Source organism: Acinonyx jubatus, chromosome D1, assembly GCF_027475565.1.
Source record: "Acinonyx jubatus isolate Ajub_Pintada_27869175 chromosome D1, VMU_Ajub_asm_v1.0, whole genome shotgun sequence".
NCBI lineage: Eukaryota > Metazoa > Chordata > Mammalia > Carnivora > Felidae > Acinonyx > Acinonyx jubatus.
Window position 1 is genome coordinate 2,721,482 of NC_069390.1, and position 18,915 is coordinate 2,740,396.

General features: G+C 46.7%; 1 protein-coding gene across 11 annotated transcripts in view; it reads left to right on the forward strand.

The window, feature by feature from the left end:
- SHANK2 (SH3 and multiple ankyrin repeat domains 2) overlaps positions 1–18,915 on the forward strand; it is a 500,122-nt gene that overhangs the window by 10,529 nt on the left and 470,678 nt on the right. For 10 of the 11 annotated variants that reach the window (XM_053202783.1, XM_053202784.1, XM_027045494.2 and 7 more), the window contains exon 2: positions 16,781–16,881. The exons of the other annotated variant lie outside the window; for it this stretch is intronic. The gene's annotated coding sequence lies outside the window, so the exon portion shown is untranslated. The remainder of the gene's footprint in view (positions 1–16,780; positions 16,882–18,915) is intronic. 11 annotated transcript variants of the gene reach the window in all.

Genomic DNA, 18,915 nt, shown 5'->3' on the forward strand with positions numbered 1-18,915 from the left:
ATGATCTTGCGGTTCACGAGGTTGAGCCCCGTGTGGGGCTCTGCGCTGACAGTGGGGAACCTGCTTGGGATTCTCTCTCTCCCCCTCTCTCTCGGCCGCTACCCCGTTCTCGCTCTTGCTGTCTCTCTCCAAATAAATAAACTTAAAAAAAAAAAAGATAAAGTATGAACATCTTGCATCTTGATGGAGACCATCTGTTTTTTATTTTTGTTACTTGTGAGCTTTTAGTGCCGCGTCTAGGAAAGATTTGCCTAACCTGAGGTCCTGAAGATGTATGTTGGTGTTTTCTCCTAAGAATTTCATACTGTTAACTCTTGCATTTAGGCATATGATCCATTTTGAGTTAATTTCGGTATATGGTGTGAGGAAGGGGTCCAACTTCATTCTTTTGCATGTGGATGTCCAGCTGTCCCAGGACCATTTGTTGAAAAGATGATACTTTCCGATCGAATGGCCTGGGCACTCTGGTTGAAAATCAGTTGGCCATAAAATCATGGCAGCATTTCTGGACTTTCAAGTCTCTTCCTTTGGTCTATATATCCATTCTTACTCCAGTACGACACCGTGTTGCTTACTGTTGCTTTGTAGTAAGTTTTTTTTTTTCAAGATATGAAATTTACTGTCAGATTGGTTTCCATACAACACCCAGTGCTCATCCCAAAAGGTGCCCTCCTCAATACCCACCCCCCACCTTCCCCACCCTCCCACCCCCCTGTAGTAAGTTTTAAAATCAGGAAGGGTGAGTCCTCCAACCTGGTGTTTTTTTTTTCCTTTCAACATTGGTTTGGCTATTCTGGGTCCCTTGAATTTTTATATGAGTTTAGGATCAGCTTATCAACTTCTGCCAAGAAGCCAGCTGGGATTCGACAGGGATCGTGTTGAGTCTGTCGCTCATTTCGGAAAGTATTGCCATTTTAACGATATGAAGTCTTCTGACCCATGAGCATTAGATTTTTGTGATCAGTTCTTTTGTTTCTTTCAAAAATGTTTTCTAGTTTCCAGAGTACAAATTTTCCATTTCTTGTGTTAAATTTGTGCCTAAGACTTTAATCCTTTTTAATATCATCATAAGCGAAATTGTTTTCTTAACCTTATTTTCAAATGGTTCGTTGTTAGTTTGTAGAGATACTATTCATTTTTTGTATATCGATCATATATTCTGTAGTCTTGACGATCATGTTTGTTCTAATCATTTTTTAGTGGATTCTTTTTTTTGATTGTATTAAACATGTGTATTTATTATGTACATTTATTTTTAAATTTACATCCAAGTTAATTAGCATACAGTGCAACTATGATTTCAAGAGAAGGCTCTAGTGACTCATCCCCTACGTATAACACCCAAGTGTTCCTCCCAACAAGTGTCTTCCTTAATGGCCCCTCCCCCCACCAAAACCCTTGCCCATTTAGCCCCTCCCCCCACCCAAACCCCTCCAGCAATCCTCCGTTTGTTCTCCATGTTTAAGAGTCTCTTATGTTTTGTCCCCCTCCCTGTTTTTATATTATTTTTGCTTCCCTTCCCTTGTGTTCATGTGTTCTGTGTCTTAAAGTCCTCATATGAGTGAAGTCATATGATATTTGTCTTTCTCCGACTGACTAATTTCGCTTAGCATAATACCCTCCAGTTCCATGCACGTAGTTGTAAATGGCAACATTTCATTCTTTTTGATTGCCGAGTAGTACTCCATTGTATCTATATCCCACATCTTCTTGATCCATTCATCCATCGATGGACATTTGGGCTCTTTCCATACTTTGGCTATTGTCGATAGTGCTGCTATAAACATGGGGGTGCATGTGTCCCTTCGAAGCAGCACACCTGTAACTCTTGGATAAGTACCTAGTAGTGCAATTGCTGGGTTGTAGGGTAGTTCTATTTTTAATTTTTTGAGGAACCTCCATACTGTTTTCCAGAGTGGCTGCACCAGCTTGCATGCCCACCAGCAGTGCAAAAGAGATCCTCCTTCTCCGCATCCTTGCCAACATCTGTCATTGCCTGAGTTGCTCATGTGAGCCGTTCTGACCGGTGTGAGGTGGTGTCTCACTGTGGTTTTGATTTGTGTTTCCCTGATGATGAGTGATGTGGAGCATCTTTTCATGTGTCGGTTGGCCATCCGGAGGTCTTCTTTGGAGAAGTGTCTATTCATGTCTTTTGCCCATTTCTTCACTGGATTATTTGGTTTTTTGGGTGTTGAGTTTGCGAAGTTTTTTGTAGATTTTGGATACTAACCCTTTATCTGATATGTTGTTTGCAAATATCTTCTCCCATTCAGTTGGTTGCCTTTTAGTTTTGCTGATTGTTTCCTTTGCTGAGGTCCCAATAGTTCATTTTTGCTTTTGTTTCCCTTGCCTCCGGAGATGTGTTGAGTAAGAAGTTGCTGTGTCCAAGGTCAAAGAGGTTTTTGCCTGCTTTCTTCTTGAGGATTTTGATGGCTTCCTGTCTTACACTTAAGACTTTCATCTATTTTGAGTTTATTTTTGTGTCTGGTGTAAGAAAGTGGTCCAGGTTCAGTCTTCTGCACGTCGCTGTCCAGTTTTCCCAGCACCCCTTGCTGAAGAGAGTGTCTTTATTCCATTGGATATTCTTTCCTGCTTTGTCAAAGATTAGTTGGCCATACATTTGTGGGCCCATTTCTGGGTTCTCTATCGTGTTCCATTGATCTGAGTGTCTGTTTTTTGTGCCAGTACCATACTGCCTTGACGATTACAGCTTTGTAATACATCTTAAAGTCTGGGATTGTGATGCCTCCAGCTTTGGTTTTCTTTTTCAACATTACTTTGTCTGTAAGAGGTCTTTGTGGTTCCATACAAATTTTAGGATTATTTGTTCTAGCTCTGAAGAATGCTGGTGTTATTTTGATAAGGATTGTTTTGGGTAGTATTGACATTTTCACAATATTCTTCTAATCCAGGAGCATGGAATATTTTTCCATTTTTTTGTATCTTCTTCAATTTCTTTCATAAGCTTTCTGTAGTTTTCAGGTGTGTATTTTTCACCTCCTTAGGTTTATTCGTTGGTATTTTATGGTTTTGGATGCAATTGTAAATGGGATCGATTTCTTGACTTCTCTTTCTGTTGACTCATTATTGGTGTATTGGAATGCACCCGATTTCTGTGCATTGATTTTATATCCTGCAACTTTGCTGATTTCATGGATCAGTTCTAGCAGGTTTTTGGTGGAATCTTTTGGGTGTTCCATACAGAGTATTGTGTTATCTGAAAGTTTGACTTCCTCCTGGCCAGTTTGGATGCTGTTTATTCCTTTGTGTTGTCTGATTGCTGAGGCTATGATTTCCAACACTATGTTGAATAACAGTGGCAAGAGTGGACGTCCCTGTCCTGTTCCTTTTTTAGTGGATTCTGTAGAATTTTCTACATACGAGTTTATGTCATCTGTGGGTAACAACAATTTTATTTCTTCTTCTCCAACCTGGGTGCCTTTATTTCATTGTCTTGTCTAATTGCCCTGCCTGGAAGCTCCAGCAGAAGGTTGAGTAGAAGTAGCCAGAAAGGACGTTGGTGTCTTGCTTTTGATCTGAGGAGGAAGCACCTAGTCTTTCGCCATTACGTGCGGTGTTGGCCGTGGGTGTCTTGTAGGTGCCCTTTATCAAGTTGAGGAAGGTCACTTGTATTCTTAGTTTGTTGAGTGTTTTTGTCACAAAGCAGTGCTGGATTTTGCCAAGTGCCTCTTCTGCATCTGTTGAGATGATTAGCTCCTTTTTGTTCTGTTAATATGGTGCATTGCATGAATTGACTTTTGGATGGTATGCCAACTTGGCAATTCTTGGGACCAATCGCATTTACTCATAGTTTATAATCGTTTTCATATGCAGCTGGATTGAGTTTGCCAGTATTTTCAGCACCTTGCATGCATATGCATAAGAGATATTGGTTCATCGTTTTCTTGTGATGGTGCCATGGTAATATTGGCCTCATAAAATGAGTTGTAAAGTGTTCTCTTCTACTTGTTGGAAATGTTTGTGATGAACTATATTTAATTCTTCCTTCAATGTTTGGTAGAATTCACCAGTGAAGCCATCTGGGCCTGGTGCTTTTTATGTGCATGCGTGTGTGTGTGTGTGTGTGTGTGTGTGTGTGTGCGCGTGCGTGTGAGGTTTTCATACAGTCTCTACTTGTTATAGGTATGTTTCAAGTCTTCTGTTTCTTCCTGCGTCATGTTGGTTATTTTGTGTCTCACTGAAATCTGTCCATTTTTGTGTGCAGTTGTATATAGTGTTGCCTTATTGTCCTTTTTATTTCTGTGAGGTTGGCAGAAATGTGCTCTCTTTCATTTCTGAGTTTGCTAATTTGAGTGTTTGCCCCCCACCCCCGCTTTTTTTCTTGATCAGTCTAGCTAACAGTTTGCCAATTTTACCATCTTTTCAAAGAGCCACGTTGTTGGTTTCATTGATTTTTCTCTTCCCTTTTACATTCATTTTGCGCTTTTTTATTCTTTCCTCCCTCAGATCACTTGGCTTTAGTTTATGTGCTTTTTCCACAGGGGGGAGGATAGGTTATTGAGTTGAGATCTTTGTTCTTTTTATTATAGACATTTACAACTGAAAATCTCCTTCTGAGGACTGTTTTTGCTGCATCTCACAAGTTTTGATATATTTGGTCTTTTTTACTCATTTCAAAATTTTTCTAGCTTCTTTTTCTTTCTTCTTAGTATTTTCCAGTTTCCCTCTGATTTATTTTCTGACCCGTTGGTCATTTAGACATGTGGTGTTCAATTTCCACATATTCATAAATTTCTGTTTTTTTTTCTCTTATCAACTTACAATTTCATTCGGTTGTGGTCCGAGAACATCCTTTGCATGATTGAATCCTTGTTGCGTTTATGGAGGCTCTTTTATGGCTTAGCACATGATCCATCCCGGACAGTGTTCCGTGCGCACTTGAGAAGAACGTGGGTTCTGCTGTCCTGGGATGGAGCGTCTCCTAAACGTGTCTGATGGTTCTAGCTAGACTCTTGGGGTAAAACAGTAAACCAGAGACACCTATTCCTGCCCTGGACGGGCAGCATTTGAGCCAGGGGAAACAAACACTGAGTGAGGGAGATAATATAGGAGCCTCTAGGCCGTCTCGGAGAAAAGGAGAGCTTGCTTAGGGGGCTGCGAGAGGGATGGTTGCAGTCTTCAGTAGGGCAGTCAGGGCGGGCCTCACTGAGAAGGTGGCACTTGGGCAAAGACTGGAGGGAGATGGGGGGAATCAGGACATGGTAAGTCCTGTGAGAATTTAACAGAGATTGACGTGAAAACACTATTGTGCATTTAATGCTTTGTGAGTGGTGGTAACGTATACATAACATACACGTTACCATCGTAACCATTGTTTTAAGTTGCAGCTCGGCGGCTCTAAGCACATTTACACTGTTGTGCAGCCCTCCCCACCATGTGTCTCCAGAACTTTCCATCTTTCCAAATGGAACCTGTTCCCGTAAAACATGGACGCCCACCTCCTCCCCCAGCCCCGGCGCCCACCGTCCACCCTTCTGGCTCCGGGAATCTGGAGACTCCAGGGACCTTGTGTGGGTGGGTCACACAGTGTCTGTCCTTGTCTGTCCTGTCTGTCCTTGGTCTGTGTCTGGCCGGTTTCACTGAGCATCACGTCCCCCGGGTCCAACCATGTTGTGGCAGGTGTCACCCTTGTCAGGGCTGAATATTACTCCATTGTGTGGATGGACCATGCCCTGTTTTCCCATTTCTCTGTGGATGGACACTTGGGTGCTCCCACCTTTTGGCCGTCGTGAATGACGCTGCTGTGACCATGGGTGTGCAGGTTCCTGTTCAAGTCCCTGTTTTCAAAAAGCACGTTTTAAAGCAGTGACCAACCCAAAGCCCACCTGGTCTCGGGATTCCAAAGCTGAGACTCTCCCGCCGGCTTGCCCACCCAGTGGAAAGGGGCCCACTTTTCTTCTCAGGTCTGGGGACAGAGCAGGGGTGACCCCGTATGTTGGGGAAATTGTGCAGTACGCTCACGGTGTTCCCGAGATGGAAAGGTGCTTCTCCCTGGGAGCCTGGTGCCTCCGTTTTATGGGTTCAGTCCAGTTTAGGGCCGGACCGAGGGCTGTGTCACACAGAGAAGGGGAAAGAACGTCTCCTGCAGAATGTAGCTCATTAACTAATCGGCTGCTCTCTGGTTGCCTCATGACCCGAAACACCGGCTGGTTGAGCAATGTGTTGTTTACTTATCTCGCCAACATTGGGACATGTTAGCTCGTCCAGGGGGACCCGGCCACCCGTGTGGGGTGGGGGACGGGGGGAGGCGGGCAAAGGCACTGTCTGCTCCCTGGAAGCTTTGTCTTGGTGGCATCGCGATTCATAGCTACTTGAAAAAAAAAAAATCCCACCTCATCACGTTGCTCTAGTTTGCACATTTTAGCGGCTGTGTTGTATTTCGTGGGACGGCGGACCCCAGGTCTCTGGTCTTCTCCTGGGGACTCCAGGCTGTTTGCCATTTGTCTTTCAGGCTGTGCTGCAGAGAACGTCCTTGACCAGGACGGCTCTTTCTTAGGGTCTGTCCTTAGGGGACAGGTGTTGGCCTCTGTGGCCTGGGGTACACGGGTCCCGCCTTCTCGGATCCTCTCCTCCCAACTGATTGCTCTCCACGGGGGCTGTGCCCAGCTGCAGTGCCATCGTCACAGTGTGAGAGCCATCCGGTCCTCTCAGAGACTTGACCCTGGTGCCGTCTCGCTGATGCCCACCCGATGGGCGGGAACAGGCACCCTGTTCACTTGCATTTCCTTCGCTCCACTGAATATCTCCTGGTTCACGGGCCATTCGGCTTTCCGAGCCTGAATTTCCTGGATTCCATTTTCTTTTTTTTAATGTTTATTCATTTTGGAGAGAGACAGAGACAGAGCACGAGTGGGTGAGGGGCAGAGGGAGAGGGAGACAGAATCCGAAGCAGGCTCCAGGCTCCGAGCTGTCAGCACAGAGCCCCACGCGGGGCTCGAACCCACGGACCGTGAGATCATGCCCTGAGCCGAAATCGGAGCCCCAACCGACTGAGCCACCCAGGTGGCCCTCATTTGCTTTTCTTCTATTGGCCCCATCTGTCTCTTTCTCCAGAAAATGGCCCGCCCAGCCCCTGATTGGTTTGTCCCTCCCTCTTGTCAAGGGCGCAGCCCCCAAGCTTGTTTGGGGACTGGTTTCGGGCTCTCTCTCCTCTCCTGTTGGTCTGTTGGTCCCTAAGTCCACCCTGAGTTTGCAGTTGCTTTAAAAGCAGCTTCGATACTCGGCCGCCTTCTCTCCTCTAGAACTCAGACAGCCACGGTGCAAATGACTCATTTTGTGGTCGAGAGAAGGGACCAGCTGTGAGGACCGGTCAGCCCAGGGCTCGTGCGGCAGAGCGGATCTGACTCGCGTGTGCCCGGCCCGGTGCTCGGTCCATCCAGGGTGATGCCCAGGTGCGGAGTGTTGCCTTCTCTTCGGCGTCTGGACACATGCGTCCCCTGATGTGATGGCCTCCTGCATCGAATTTCTGTGGTCCTTTGTGCTTGCTGATTTGTCCAAAGTGAGTGGAATGACCAAGTCCAGGGTCCTTGGGAGAGGACTTTGCCGGGTGGAAGTTACAGCGAGGAGGGCTGAGTACCTGAGAAGGAACCCCCGTGCCGGGTTGGTGGTTTGGGGACCCCCGTGCGTGTTGTGGGGGTGACCCCCTGTGGGTTTGTGATTCAGGGAGCCCTGTGCATGTTGTGGTTCAGCGACCCCCATGTCAGGTTGGTGGTTTGGGGACCCCCTGTGCATGTTGTGGGGGTGACCCCCTGTGGGTTTGTGGTTCGGGGAACCCGTGCGGGTTGTGGTTCGGGGACCCCCGTGCGGGTTGTGGGGGTGACCGCCTGTGGGTTTGTGGTTCAGGGAGCCCTGTGCATGTTGTGGTTCGGGGACCCCCATGCCGGGTTGGTGGTTCGGGGACCCCCCTGTGCGTGTTGTGGGGGTGACCCCCTGTGGGTTTGTGGTTCAGGGAGCCCTGTGCATGTTGTGGTTCGGGGACCCCTGTGTGGGTTTGTGGTTCAGAGACCCCCGTGCGGGTTTGTGGTTCAGGGACCCCCGTGCGTGTTGTGGGGGTGACCCCCTGTGGGTTTGTGGTTCAGGGAGCCCTGTGCATGTTGTGGTTCGGGGACCCCCATGCCAGGTTGGTGGTTCGGGGACCCCCCTGTGCATGTTGTGGGGGTGACCCCCTGTGGGTTTGTGGTTCGGGGACCCCCGTGCCGGGTCGGTGGTTCAGGGACCCCCGTGCGGGTTGTGGGGGTGACCCCATGTGGGTTTGTGGTTCAGAGACCCCCGTGCGGGTTTGTGGTTCGGGGACCCCCGTGCGTGTTGTGGGGGTGACCCCCTGTGGGTTTGTGGTTCAGAGACCCCCGTGCGGGTTTGTGGTTCGGGGACCCCCGTGCGTGTTGTGGGGGTGACCCCATGTGGGTTTGTGGTTCAGAGACCCCCGTGCGGGTTTGTGGTTCGGGGACCCCCGTGCGTGTTGTGGGGGTGACCCCCTGTGGGTTTGTGGTTCAGAGACCCCCGTGCGGGTTTGTGGTTCGGGGACCCCCGTGCGTGTTGTGGGGGTGACCCCCTGTGGGTTTGTGGTTCAGAGACCCCCGTGTGGGTTTGTGGTTCGGGGACCCCCCTGTGCGGGTTGTGGGGGTGACCCCCTGCGGGTTTGTGGTTCGGGGACCCCCGTGCCGGGCTGGTGGTTCAGGGACCCCCGTGCGTGTTGTGGGAGTGACCCCACGTGGGTTTGTGGTTCGGGGACCCCGTGCGGGTTGGTGGTAGCCGTCTGTTATCCCTCCCCGCCACTCCGTTATTGTTGCCCGTGGATCGCGAGGATCACACGCACACCACCAGCCTGCCAGCTTGGGTTTCGCGCTCTGACTGGTCCCCATGCAGGTGTAATTAATATTTTAACTTTGCACCTGAATAATTTTACAGGGTAACCGTTACTAAGCCGGGGTGACCTGCCCTGTTGTCTGGTGACTGAGCTGGAGGCTCAGGAGAATCAGGAGCACTTTGTGGACGTGGCGGGGGAGGGGGGTGGCAGCCGTGTGTGTGGGTGACACCCGGCCCACGGCGACCTTCCTGCCCCATCCTGCTTTTCGCACAAGCCATCTCCCTTGGAGGGGGCTGCAGGGCTCCTTCAGGACGCCTTGCAATTACGATTTCAATCTCCCTAGAAATGATGAGCACTTCTAAAAGTAGACGCAGACAGCAGAAGGCTAACATTTTTAAATAGTTCAATAATTTACTTACTCTGCGGGGCACAGCGAGGATCGCTCTGAAATGAAGGCTTTTAAAATTTCCTGCAACCCTGTCAGTGGTTTCTTTTCTCCAACGGGTTATTGGGAGGTATTTCATAGACCGTACAATTCCCATCGAAAGTGTGCAACGCAGTGGCGTGCTTTTGTTTTGTTTTGGTTTTTTTGGTATCGTCACAGGGTTGTACGGCCATCACCAAAATCTATTCTGTGACATTTTCATCCTCCTGAAAGCGAGCCGGCGTCCCCCTCCTCTCCCCAGCCCTCGAAACCGCTAAGCTGCTTTCTGTCTCCATGGATTTGCCCGTTCTGAGCGCTTCCTGTAACTGGAACCTTGTGACACGGGGTCATTTGTGACCGGCTGCTTTCGCTGAGCATCATGTGTTCAGGGGCCGTCCATGCTGCGGCGGGTGCTGGTGCTTCCTGCCTTATCCTGGCTGAACCGTGTCCAGCCATGAACGCGTGCATGGACCACACCTGGTTCACCCGTTTATCCGTTGCTGGGCATTGTGCCGTTTCCACTTTTCGCCCATTACAAATGGCACCACTGTGAACACGGGCGTGCAAGTTTTCGTGTGGACATATGGTTTTTGTCAGTGTTAGGTATAGCCCGGGAGTGGAATGATGCGCCCTGGGCCACAGGATAATGCTCTTTAACTTGCTTTTTTATTTGTTTTGTTTTCCACGTGGGCTTTAAAAAATAAGAAGCCTTGGGGGCACCTGGGGGGCTCAGTTGGTTAAGCATCCGACTTTGGCTCAGGTCACGATCTCACGGTTTGTGGGTTTGCGCCCCGCGTCGGGCTCTGTGCTGACAACTCACAGCCCGGAGCCTGCTTCAGATTCTGTGTCTCCCCCTCTCTCTGCCCCTTCCCCACTTGCACTGTCTGTCTCTCTCAAAAATAAGTAAACATTAAAAAAAAAAAGTAAGAAATCTTTTTGTTTTTATTTTAATGTTTATTTTTGAGAGAGAGACAGACAGAATGCAAGTGGGGGAGGGGCAGAGAGAGAGAGAGAGACAGACAGAAAGAATGTGAGACAGGCTCCACGCTCTGAGCTGTTGGCACAGAGCCCGACGCGGGGCTCGAACTCACCAACAGTGAGATCGTGACCTGAGCCGAAGTCGGACGCTCAACTGACTGAGCCCCCCAGGCGCCCCTAATAAACCTTCTTAGTTTTAACTAATTGGAATGGGAAGACATAACGCAGAGATCGTCGGTCCCCTCTAACCCCCTATAGTCTTCACTCAGCTCACCCCAATAGCAAAATCCTGCAAAACTGCACTGCCTTCTTACAACCAGGACATGGGCAGCGGGGCGGCCAGATAGAAGTATGTCCGTTAGCTAGAGCATCCCCTGTGCAGCCCTTTGTAGCCACAGAGCCCTCGCCGCCCCAGCTTCCTCACCTGCGCAACCTCTGCTCTGTTCTCCATCTCTGCCATTTTGTTGTTTTCACACGTGTGCAAAGTGCCCTCACACAGCTCACACCTCTCGGGATGGGCTTTCCTCTCTCAGCACAACTGTAGAGGTGGTTGTGTGTGTCCACGTGTCTCCTCTTGCTGAGTAGCGTCCGTGGAATGTTCGCACCAGCATGGTTGACCGCTCGCCCTTTGAGGGACGCCTGGGTTGTTGGCAGCGTTTGGCTGTTGTGACTAAAACTGCTGTAAATGTTAGGGTGTGGGTTTTGTGTTTCATTTCCGTAGGATGAATGCCCCGAGTGCAAACTCTGGGTCACAGGGTTGTTGCACAGTTAGAGTTTTAAGAAACCGCTACATTTTTCCTTAAAGGCCACACTGTGTGACATCCCTACCAGCAGCGTGCAAGCGACCCTGTTTCTTAAGCGTCACCTGCATTTGGTGTTACTGGTTTTTATTTTAGCCATTTTGACAGGTACTCACTGCTGTGATGCGCATCCCGTCGGTGGTGACGACGTTGAAGCGACTTTCCCTGTGGTCATCCAACGTCTAGCTCTCCTTCCTCACGAAGTGTCTCTTTATGTCTTCTGTTCATGTTTTAAATGAACTGCTTAGCTTTTTACCATTACATTTTGGGAGTTCCTTCTAGTAAAGACTCTAGTCCTTTGTTAGCTACGCAGGTTGTGAGCGTTTCCTCCCAGTCTGTGATTTGTATTTTCATCTGCGTAATGGGTCTCTCACAGATAGAAGCTTGTCCGGTTCATCCATTTTTCTGTGTGTGGCTTGTGCTTCTGACATCCCGTCTGAGAACTTGTTGCCTCGTCCTAGATCCTGAAGATTTTTCTCCTATGAGAAAGTGTTGTTTTTCTGAAAGCTTGATAGTTTCATGTTTTGCATTTATGTCCATGATCCATTTTGAGTTCATTTTTGTATAACTAAGGTTATGGTGATTATTTTGCTTATTCATTGCTATTTATCTTTGTCCTGAACCAGCTGGCCATGTTTGTGGGCCTGTTTCTGGGCCCTCTGTTGAGTCCTGTTGATCTGTGTGCCCATCCCTCCACCAGAACCACACCGTCTGACCACCATCCCTGCAAAGTAAGTCTTGAAATTGGGTAGACAGACTTCTCTCACTTTATTCTTTTCAAGCTTGTTTTGGTTATTCTAGTTCCTTTGCCTTTCCGTGTATTTTAGGATAATACTGTCTGTTTCTACAAAAACATGCTGAGAATTTGGTTGGAATTGCATTCAACCCATATGTTGATTTGGGAAGAGTGACATCTTGACTATGTTGAGTTTTCCAATCCATGAACGTGGTATGTTCTCCACTTCTGCAGATCTCTGATTTCTTTCCCCAGTGTTGTGTAGATTTTAGCACACAAGGCTTGTACCTGTTTTGTTAGATTTACACCTCAGTATTTCATTAGTTTTGAGCAGTTATAGGCAGCGTTGTATTTTAAATTTTGGTGTCTACAGCTAGCATATGGGAATACAATTGACTTTTATATGTTGACTTTCTTCTATCTTATGACTTTATTCAACTCACTCATTATTTCTAGGAGGTTTTTGTTTGTAGATTCCTTGGGATTTTCTCCAGTCCTGTCATCTGCAGATGGGGACAGTTTTAATTCTTTCTTCTCAATCCGTTTGCTTTTTGTTTTCTTTCTTGTCTTATTGTACTTTATAGAATGTCTATCACTAGGTTCGATAAGAGTAATGACAGCAGACTTCCTTGCTTGGTTGCTGAGCACAGAGGGAAAGCATTTAGTCTTTTCTGTTTGGAATAATGTCAGTTGGTGGACTTTTGCAGATTGTGCTTTATCAAGTTAGGAAGTTCCCCTCCTCCTATTTTGGGGGAGAGTTTTTGTCATAGATGAATATTGGATTTTGTCAAATGTTTTTTTCTGCATTCATTCACATGATTCTATGATTTTTCTTCTTTAGCCTGTTGATACATAGTGTATTATACAGACTGATTAAAAAAAAATTGAACCAGCCTTAAATTCTTGCAGTAAATCCCAGTTGGTCATGGGATATAATTCTTTTCATATACTGCTGAATTCTCTTTGATAAAATTTTGTTTGAGATTTTAACGTTGATATTCATGAGGGATATTAACCTATGGTTTTCTTTTTTGTACTCTCTTTATATGGTTTTGGTATCAGGGTAATAATACTTGTGTTCCATAAAATATATTGGGAATTATTCCTTCCTATTCTATTTTCTGCAAGAGAATGTGTAGAATTGGTATTAATTCTTCTTTAAACACTCACAGAATTCTCCAGTGAAACCATTTGGAGATACATCGTTTTTTCCGAAACTGGGAGCTTTAAAATTATGAATTCGATTTTCTTAATGGTTACAAGGGCTGGTCAGATTACTTACTTCATTTTGGATGAGTTGAGATAGGGTGTATTTCTTGAAGAATTGGTTTATTTTGGATTGTCAAATTTATGTGTGTAGAGCTATTTATATACTCCTTTATTATCTTTTTGATAATAAAGACTGCTGCAGGGACCATAATGATATCTTCCATTTTATTTCTGGTACTGGTAATGAGTGTCTCTGTTTTTTAATTTATCAGTCTTGCTAGTTTTGTCAATTTTATTGACTTTTACAAAGAACTAGCTCATTGTTTTATTGATTTCCTCTACTGTTTTCCTCTTTTCAGTTTTATTTTTCCCCCACTTTTATGATTATTGTTTCCTTCTTTTGCTTGCTTTGGATTTATTTTCCTCTCCTTTTATTCACTTCTTGAGATGGGAACTTAGAATTTGAGATTATTATTTCTTTCCTAATGTATGCATTTAGTGCTTTAAATTTGTCTTATTGCTTTAGCTGTGTCTCACAGAATTTGGAATGTTTTGTTTTGTTTTATTTTATTTTGTTTTGTTTTGTTTTGTTTTTTGTTTCATTCAATTCCATGTATTAAAAACGTTTCCTTTGAAACTTCCTTTGACGCATGGGTTGTTTAGAAGTGTGCTGTTTTAATTTAAAAGTATTGGAGACTTCTGTCACCTTTCAGTTATGGATTTCTAATTTGCATCTGTTGTGGTCAGAGAACACACTATGTATGATTTCACTTTTAAATTTGTTGCAGTTGTTTTGTGGCCCTAGATATGATCTATCTTGGTATATATTCCAGGAGCACTTGAAAGAGTGTATATTCTGTTGTTATTGAATGGCATGTTCCATGAATATCACTCAGAATCTGTTGAGCTCTTCCACTTCCTTGCTGACTTTTCTGTCTAGTTAAATTCTATCAGTTGCTGAGATGGGAGTATCAAAGTCTCTAACTGAAATTGTCTCTTTTTCTTTTCAGTTCTATACGTTTTTGCTTTATATATTTTTCTCCTCTGTTGTTTGGTGCGTATACATTTAAGGTTGCTATACTTTTTGGTGGATTGACCTTTTGTCAATTATAATGTTCCTCTCTGGTAGTTTTTTGTTCCAAGTCTACTTTAATATTAATATAGCTATGTCTACCTTCCTGTAGTTAATGTTCATATGTCTTTTTTTTTACATTCCAATTATGTCACTATTTAAAGAGAATTTTTGTAGACCTCATATAATTGGGTCTTTTAAAATCTTTTAAGTTCAAATAAAAAAAAAATAAAATAAAATCTAGTCCATTTGGCCAGTCTCTGCCATTTAACTGGTATATTTTGACATTTACTTTTAATGCAATTATTGCTATGTTAAGGCTTACATCTGCCATTTTGTTTTTTGTTTTATGTTTGTTCTGTTTTTCATATCTGTTATCGTTTTTCTGCCTTCTTGTCGGTTATTTGAATATTTTTAGCATTTCAATTGGATTTATCTATAATTGTTTTTGGGCTTTGCTTAGCTTTCTAAGTGATTAGGCATTATATTTTATATGTATAATTTTACCACCATCTACTGTGATATCAGTTTGAGTGAAGTATATGAACCTTACTTCCTTTTATGTGTCTTCACCCTCCCCCACTTATAATAATATAAATGTCTTGAATATTTTCTCTACGTGCATTTAGAACCAAATCAGATTGCATTATAATTTTTGCTTCAATTGTTAAACATAATTTAGAAAATTTGAGGGGAGAAGATAAGCCAATATTATTTACCCCTATTTTCCCTCACTGTGTTCTTTTTTCCTTCCCAGTGTTCCAAGATTCCTTCTTTTATTGTTTCCTTTCTGTTTAAAGAGCTTTCTTCAGCCATTCTTTTAGGATAGGTCTATTGATTAAAAATTCTCTTGCTTTCCTTTCAACCAAGAATGTATTGATTTTCTCTTTTTTCTTCTAGGATATTTTTGCTGGATATAGAATTCTAGATTCATAGTCCTTTTCATTCGTTACTCCAAAAATTTTGTGTATCATCCATAGTTTCTGATGAGAAATACACTATTACTGTAGTTGTTTCCCTACTGTAAATAAAGTATCAGTTTTCTCTGCCTGCTTTCAAGATTTTTCTTTGTTATTAGTTTTCAGAAGTTTAATTATGATTCATCTTGGTGTGAATTTCCTTGGGTTTATTCTATTTGGGACCTGTTAAGCTTCTTGAATCTGTAGGTTTATGTCTCTTGCCAAATCTGGGATGTTTTCTTCTGTTATATTGTTGAGTACTTTTTTGGACCTCCCCATTCTTCTCTCTTTCTGGGTCTCTGATGAGGTTAGAGGCACACTGGTCCCTGAGGTTCTGTTTCATTTTTAGTATGTTTTTTCTCTGCCGTGCAGCTTAGGTAATTTCTGTTGGTCTGTCTTCCAGTTATTTCTGTCCCCTCCATTCTGCTGTTGAGTCCATCCAGTGAGCTGCTTATTTCAATGACCACACTTTTCAGTTCCAACATTTTGACTTGGCTCTTCTTTGTTTCTTTGTTCAGATTTTATGTTTTTTTTTTTTTTTAATGAAACTTCCAGTTTTTTTCATCTGTTTCCAGCACATTCCTGATTATTTATTCTTATCGGGACTGCTTTAAACTCTTTGTCAGATAATTCTAATATCTTTGTCACCCCAGTGTCAGCTGCCATGGGTTGTCCTTTTCCCATTTGAGATCTTCCTGGTTCTTGGGATGATGGGTGATTTTCGGTGGAGATGAGTATGTTCTCATATTATCTGGTGAGACTCTGGATCCTTGTCAACCTCGGTTTCAGCTGGTATTCTTTGACACTGCTCTCTCAAGGGAGGAGAGGGTGCTGTCCCATTGCTGCCAGGTGGACATAGCAGTCTCATCAACAGTTTGGCCTCTGTTGACACTCCATTGGGGAAGTTCTTTGTTATTGCTGGTGGGGTTGGGCGCTCCTGCTCCTTATGTGATCCCCACCATTGCCGTGGCAGGGTGACCTCATTTCTGGTGGTGATGGAGAAAGTCCTGACTTTCCATTAGCTCTTTCCTGACACCAGCTCAGTGGGGTGAGGGAGGGGGGGTGCCTTGTTACTGCCGAGTGGGTGTGGAAACCCAGTCTCCCCACGTTGCCCACACTAATGCCATGGAGCGAGAGGAGGATTCATTACCACATGGTGGGGAAAAAAGTCCCAGCTCTTACTTAGGCTTCTTTGACACCACCCAGTGGGGGGTTGGGGTGCCTATTACAGCGACGCAGGCTGGAAGTCTCAGCTCCCTACTCGACCTTTGCTGCGGCGGGTCCAGGTGGGTGCCATTTTTTCTCTGGTGTCTGGCTGCAGGACAGTGGTCATTGTGTAAACACCTTGTCTCATTAGGCTGCCACTTTCCTGGTCCCTTGGCTACAGAGAACAATCATCCGTGGTGGCTTTTTGTCTGCTTCTACCGAACGTCTGGGTCTCCGACTTCTTTAGCTCCACGCCTGGGCTGGATGAGGCAAAAACCCAGCCTAGAGAACTGCCCACCGTGCCGTTCCTCGGGGTCCCTAGTCCCTTGCCAACCTTCCTCCTTCTCTCCCCCTTCAGGAGTCTTGTGTGTGTCTTCTGTACAGCATCCTGGTTTTTAATTGCACCGTGTGGGAGAGATGGGGAAAGGCACACCTGTACCATTTTGGCTGAGGCAGAGGTGCAGCCCCTGGTTTTTAGCTCAGAGACGCCAGGATCCGCTTGGAGATTTCACATTCTGCCCCTCGACAGCATCTGCCTGACCATGTCCTGGTCTTCTTGTCTCTCCCAGCGCTGAAAGTCCCTCCAGTCTCCGTGCCGCGGCTCACCGGAGCACAGACGGTTCCTGTCCTAAGAAGGTTTTCTGCAGGGCCCGGTCTGCCAGCGCCTCTGGTGAGTTAGCGCATTTTCTCCTTGTCTTTTTCATCTGCAAGCTGGTCACCACCGTCCTGCTGTGGTCTGCCTCACCCCTTTTGCACTGTGGCCAGAGGATGGTCAGTTTCTTATCATCAGGCTCTTGGTTTTGTGTTAGGCTGGTGGGGGGAGAGGGTGGCTGGAGTTGTCCTCAACCCTGGAGAAACAAAGCTGCTCCCTGGTCCCCTGCTGATGTGACCTCGAGGGGACTTACCAGGACCATCGCTTGGGGCCCCAGCTCTGCCTTTTCCTGTCTGCTCTGCAATGTCCGAGCTGCCGTGCCCGTACTGGACCCAGCCAGTGTGGCTAAGGGTTGATGGAGGACAAGAGAGGTGCTCTGAGTGTCCCTGTACCATTTTTGCATAGTCACGGGGACACCCGTTTGTGCTTGGGGGCAGGGAACAGTGGAGGGAAGCCCGTGACCTCAGTTCTGCATAGTCAAGACATGCGCTGAGCCCATTGTCTAGAGCCCAGTGCCCATTTTACTAAGCACCTACTGTGTGCTCCGTCGGCATTGTTTCACGTGCAGCATGTGGTTAAAGGGTGGGCACTCGCTGAGTGCTGCCTGAGTGTGGATCTCACCTTGACCGACTTCACCTTTTGAGGTTGTTGTCATGCTCAGGGGAGGATGTGGCACCCAGCATACCTCGCTCTCAGCCACAGGGGCATCGGGTGGCTTAATTCAGCTCAGGCTGAGCACACACTGTGTCCTCTCCCCTGGCCCTGTCACAGGCGACCATCAAGGAAAGTGTGGAGGTCCAAATCCCTTTGAACAATGTTTCTCAAACTTCTCTTTTGTTGTTGTTGTTGTTGTTTTTAATATTTACTTATGTATTTGAGAGAGAGACAGAGAGCACGAGCAGGGGAGGGGCAGGGAGAGGGAGAGACAATGCCAAGCAGGCTCCACGTGGTCGGCGAGGAGCCCGATGTGGGGCTCAATCCCACAAACCTCTAGGTCATGACCTGAGCCAAAGTCAAGATGGGTCGCTTAACTGACTCAGCCACCCAGGAGCCCCTCAAATTTACCTTTTTTAGTTATCTGTCCAAGAAGATGTTTTCGATATTTTTTTCCTAATGGTCCACCCTGATGACTTATTCGTGCTGTGAAATGCTGCGTATCTGTTCGTGTGTCTCTTCTGTATCTGCACCTTATACTTAAAAACCCGAGGATCTGTTTGGCCCCCCGAGACCCTGGTGAGAACGCATGTCCCGGGGATATGAATAGAGCAGGCAAGGGCAGAGCGTAGGAGCCACTGTCCCGCCCTGGTCCTGGTCGCCATCGGCTTTGGGGGGCGCCTCAAGCTCCCTTCCTCCCAGCCCTGCCTGAAACCCAGTTGGACCCTCCTCTTCCCCTGTCCAGGCCCTTCCACGGCATCCCTCCGCCTGCTCCGAGCTGTGTCCCGCCCCTCCGCCGGCGAAGATGGGTGTTCTTCTGGCAGGGGGTGGTGGGGGGCTCCGTGGGGGACCGTGCCAGCCCCAGCTGTCCTGGCTGAGTGGGCAGGGCCGGGATCCTCCTGTCTCCAGCTGCTGCCCAATACTGTTCCCTTGTCGGGCTTTGAACCCCGGCCTGCACCCAGTTCCTGCTCCTTTGTTGTTGTTGCCTTTGGGGGCGTCTGCCTCAGGCCCGCCGGTCCGCTCATGACCCAACGTCCCTGAGCTCCAGCTCGCACCAAGGCCCTCTGACTTCTGGGTTTCTTCATGACGGGAGGACACTGGCCGGTTGATTGGAGCTCTGGCCTGTCCCCATCCCGGGGGCTGTGAGGGGGCGGTTGTGCTGTGGAAGTTTCTCTGGAGATCCTTGGTCAGGGTTGGGCCTCGAGTCTCTCCATCGGGAACGTGCATCGGCTCCCCGTTGGTGGGGAACACTCGATCTCAGAGCAGCCACCCCTGCGATGGTGGGCATTGCCAAACAAGGGGAAGGGAGAAAGGAGGAGCCGGTCTGGGCCCCACATGAGGGCTAGGAGTGAATCTACGGTAACAGTTGGCCGCCTGTAGGATATGGGGGTGGCTGCT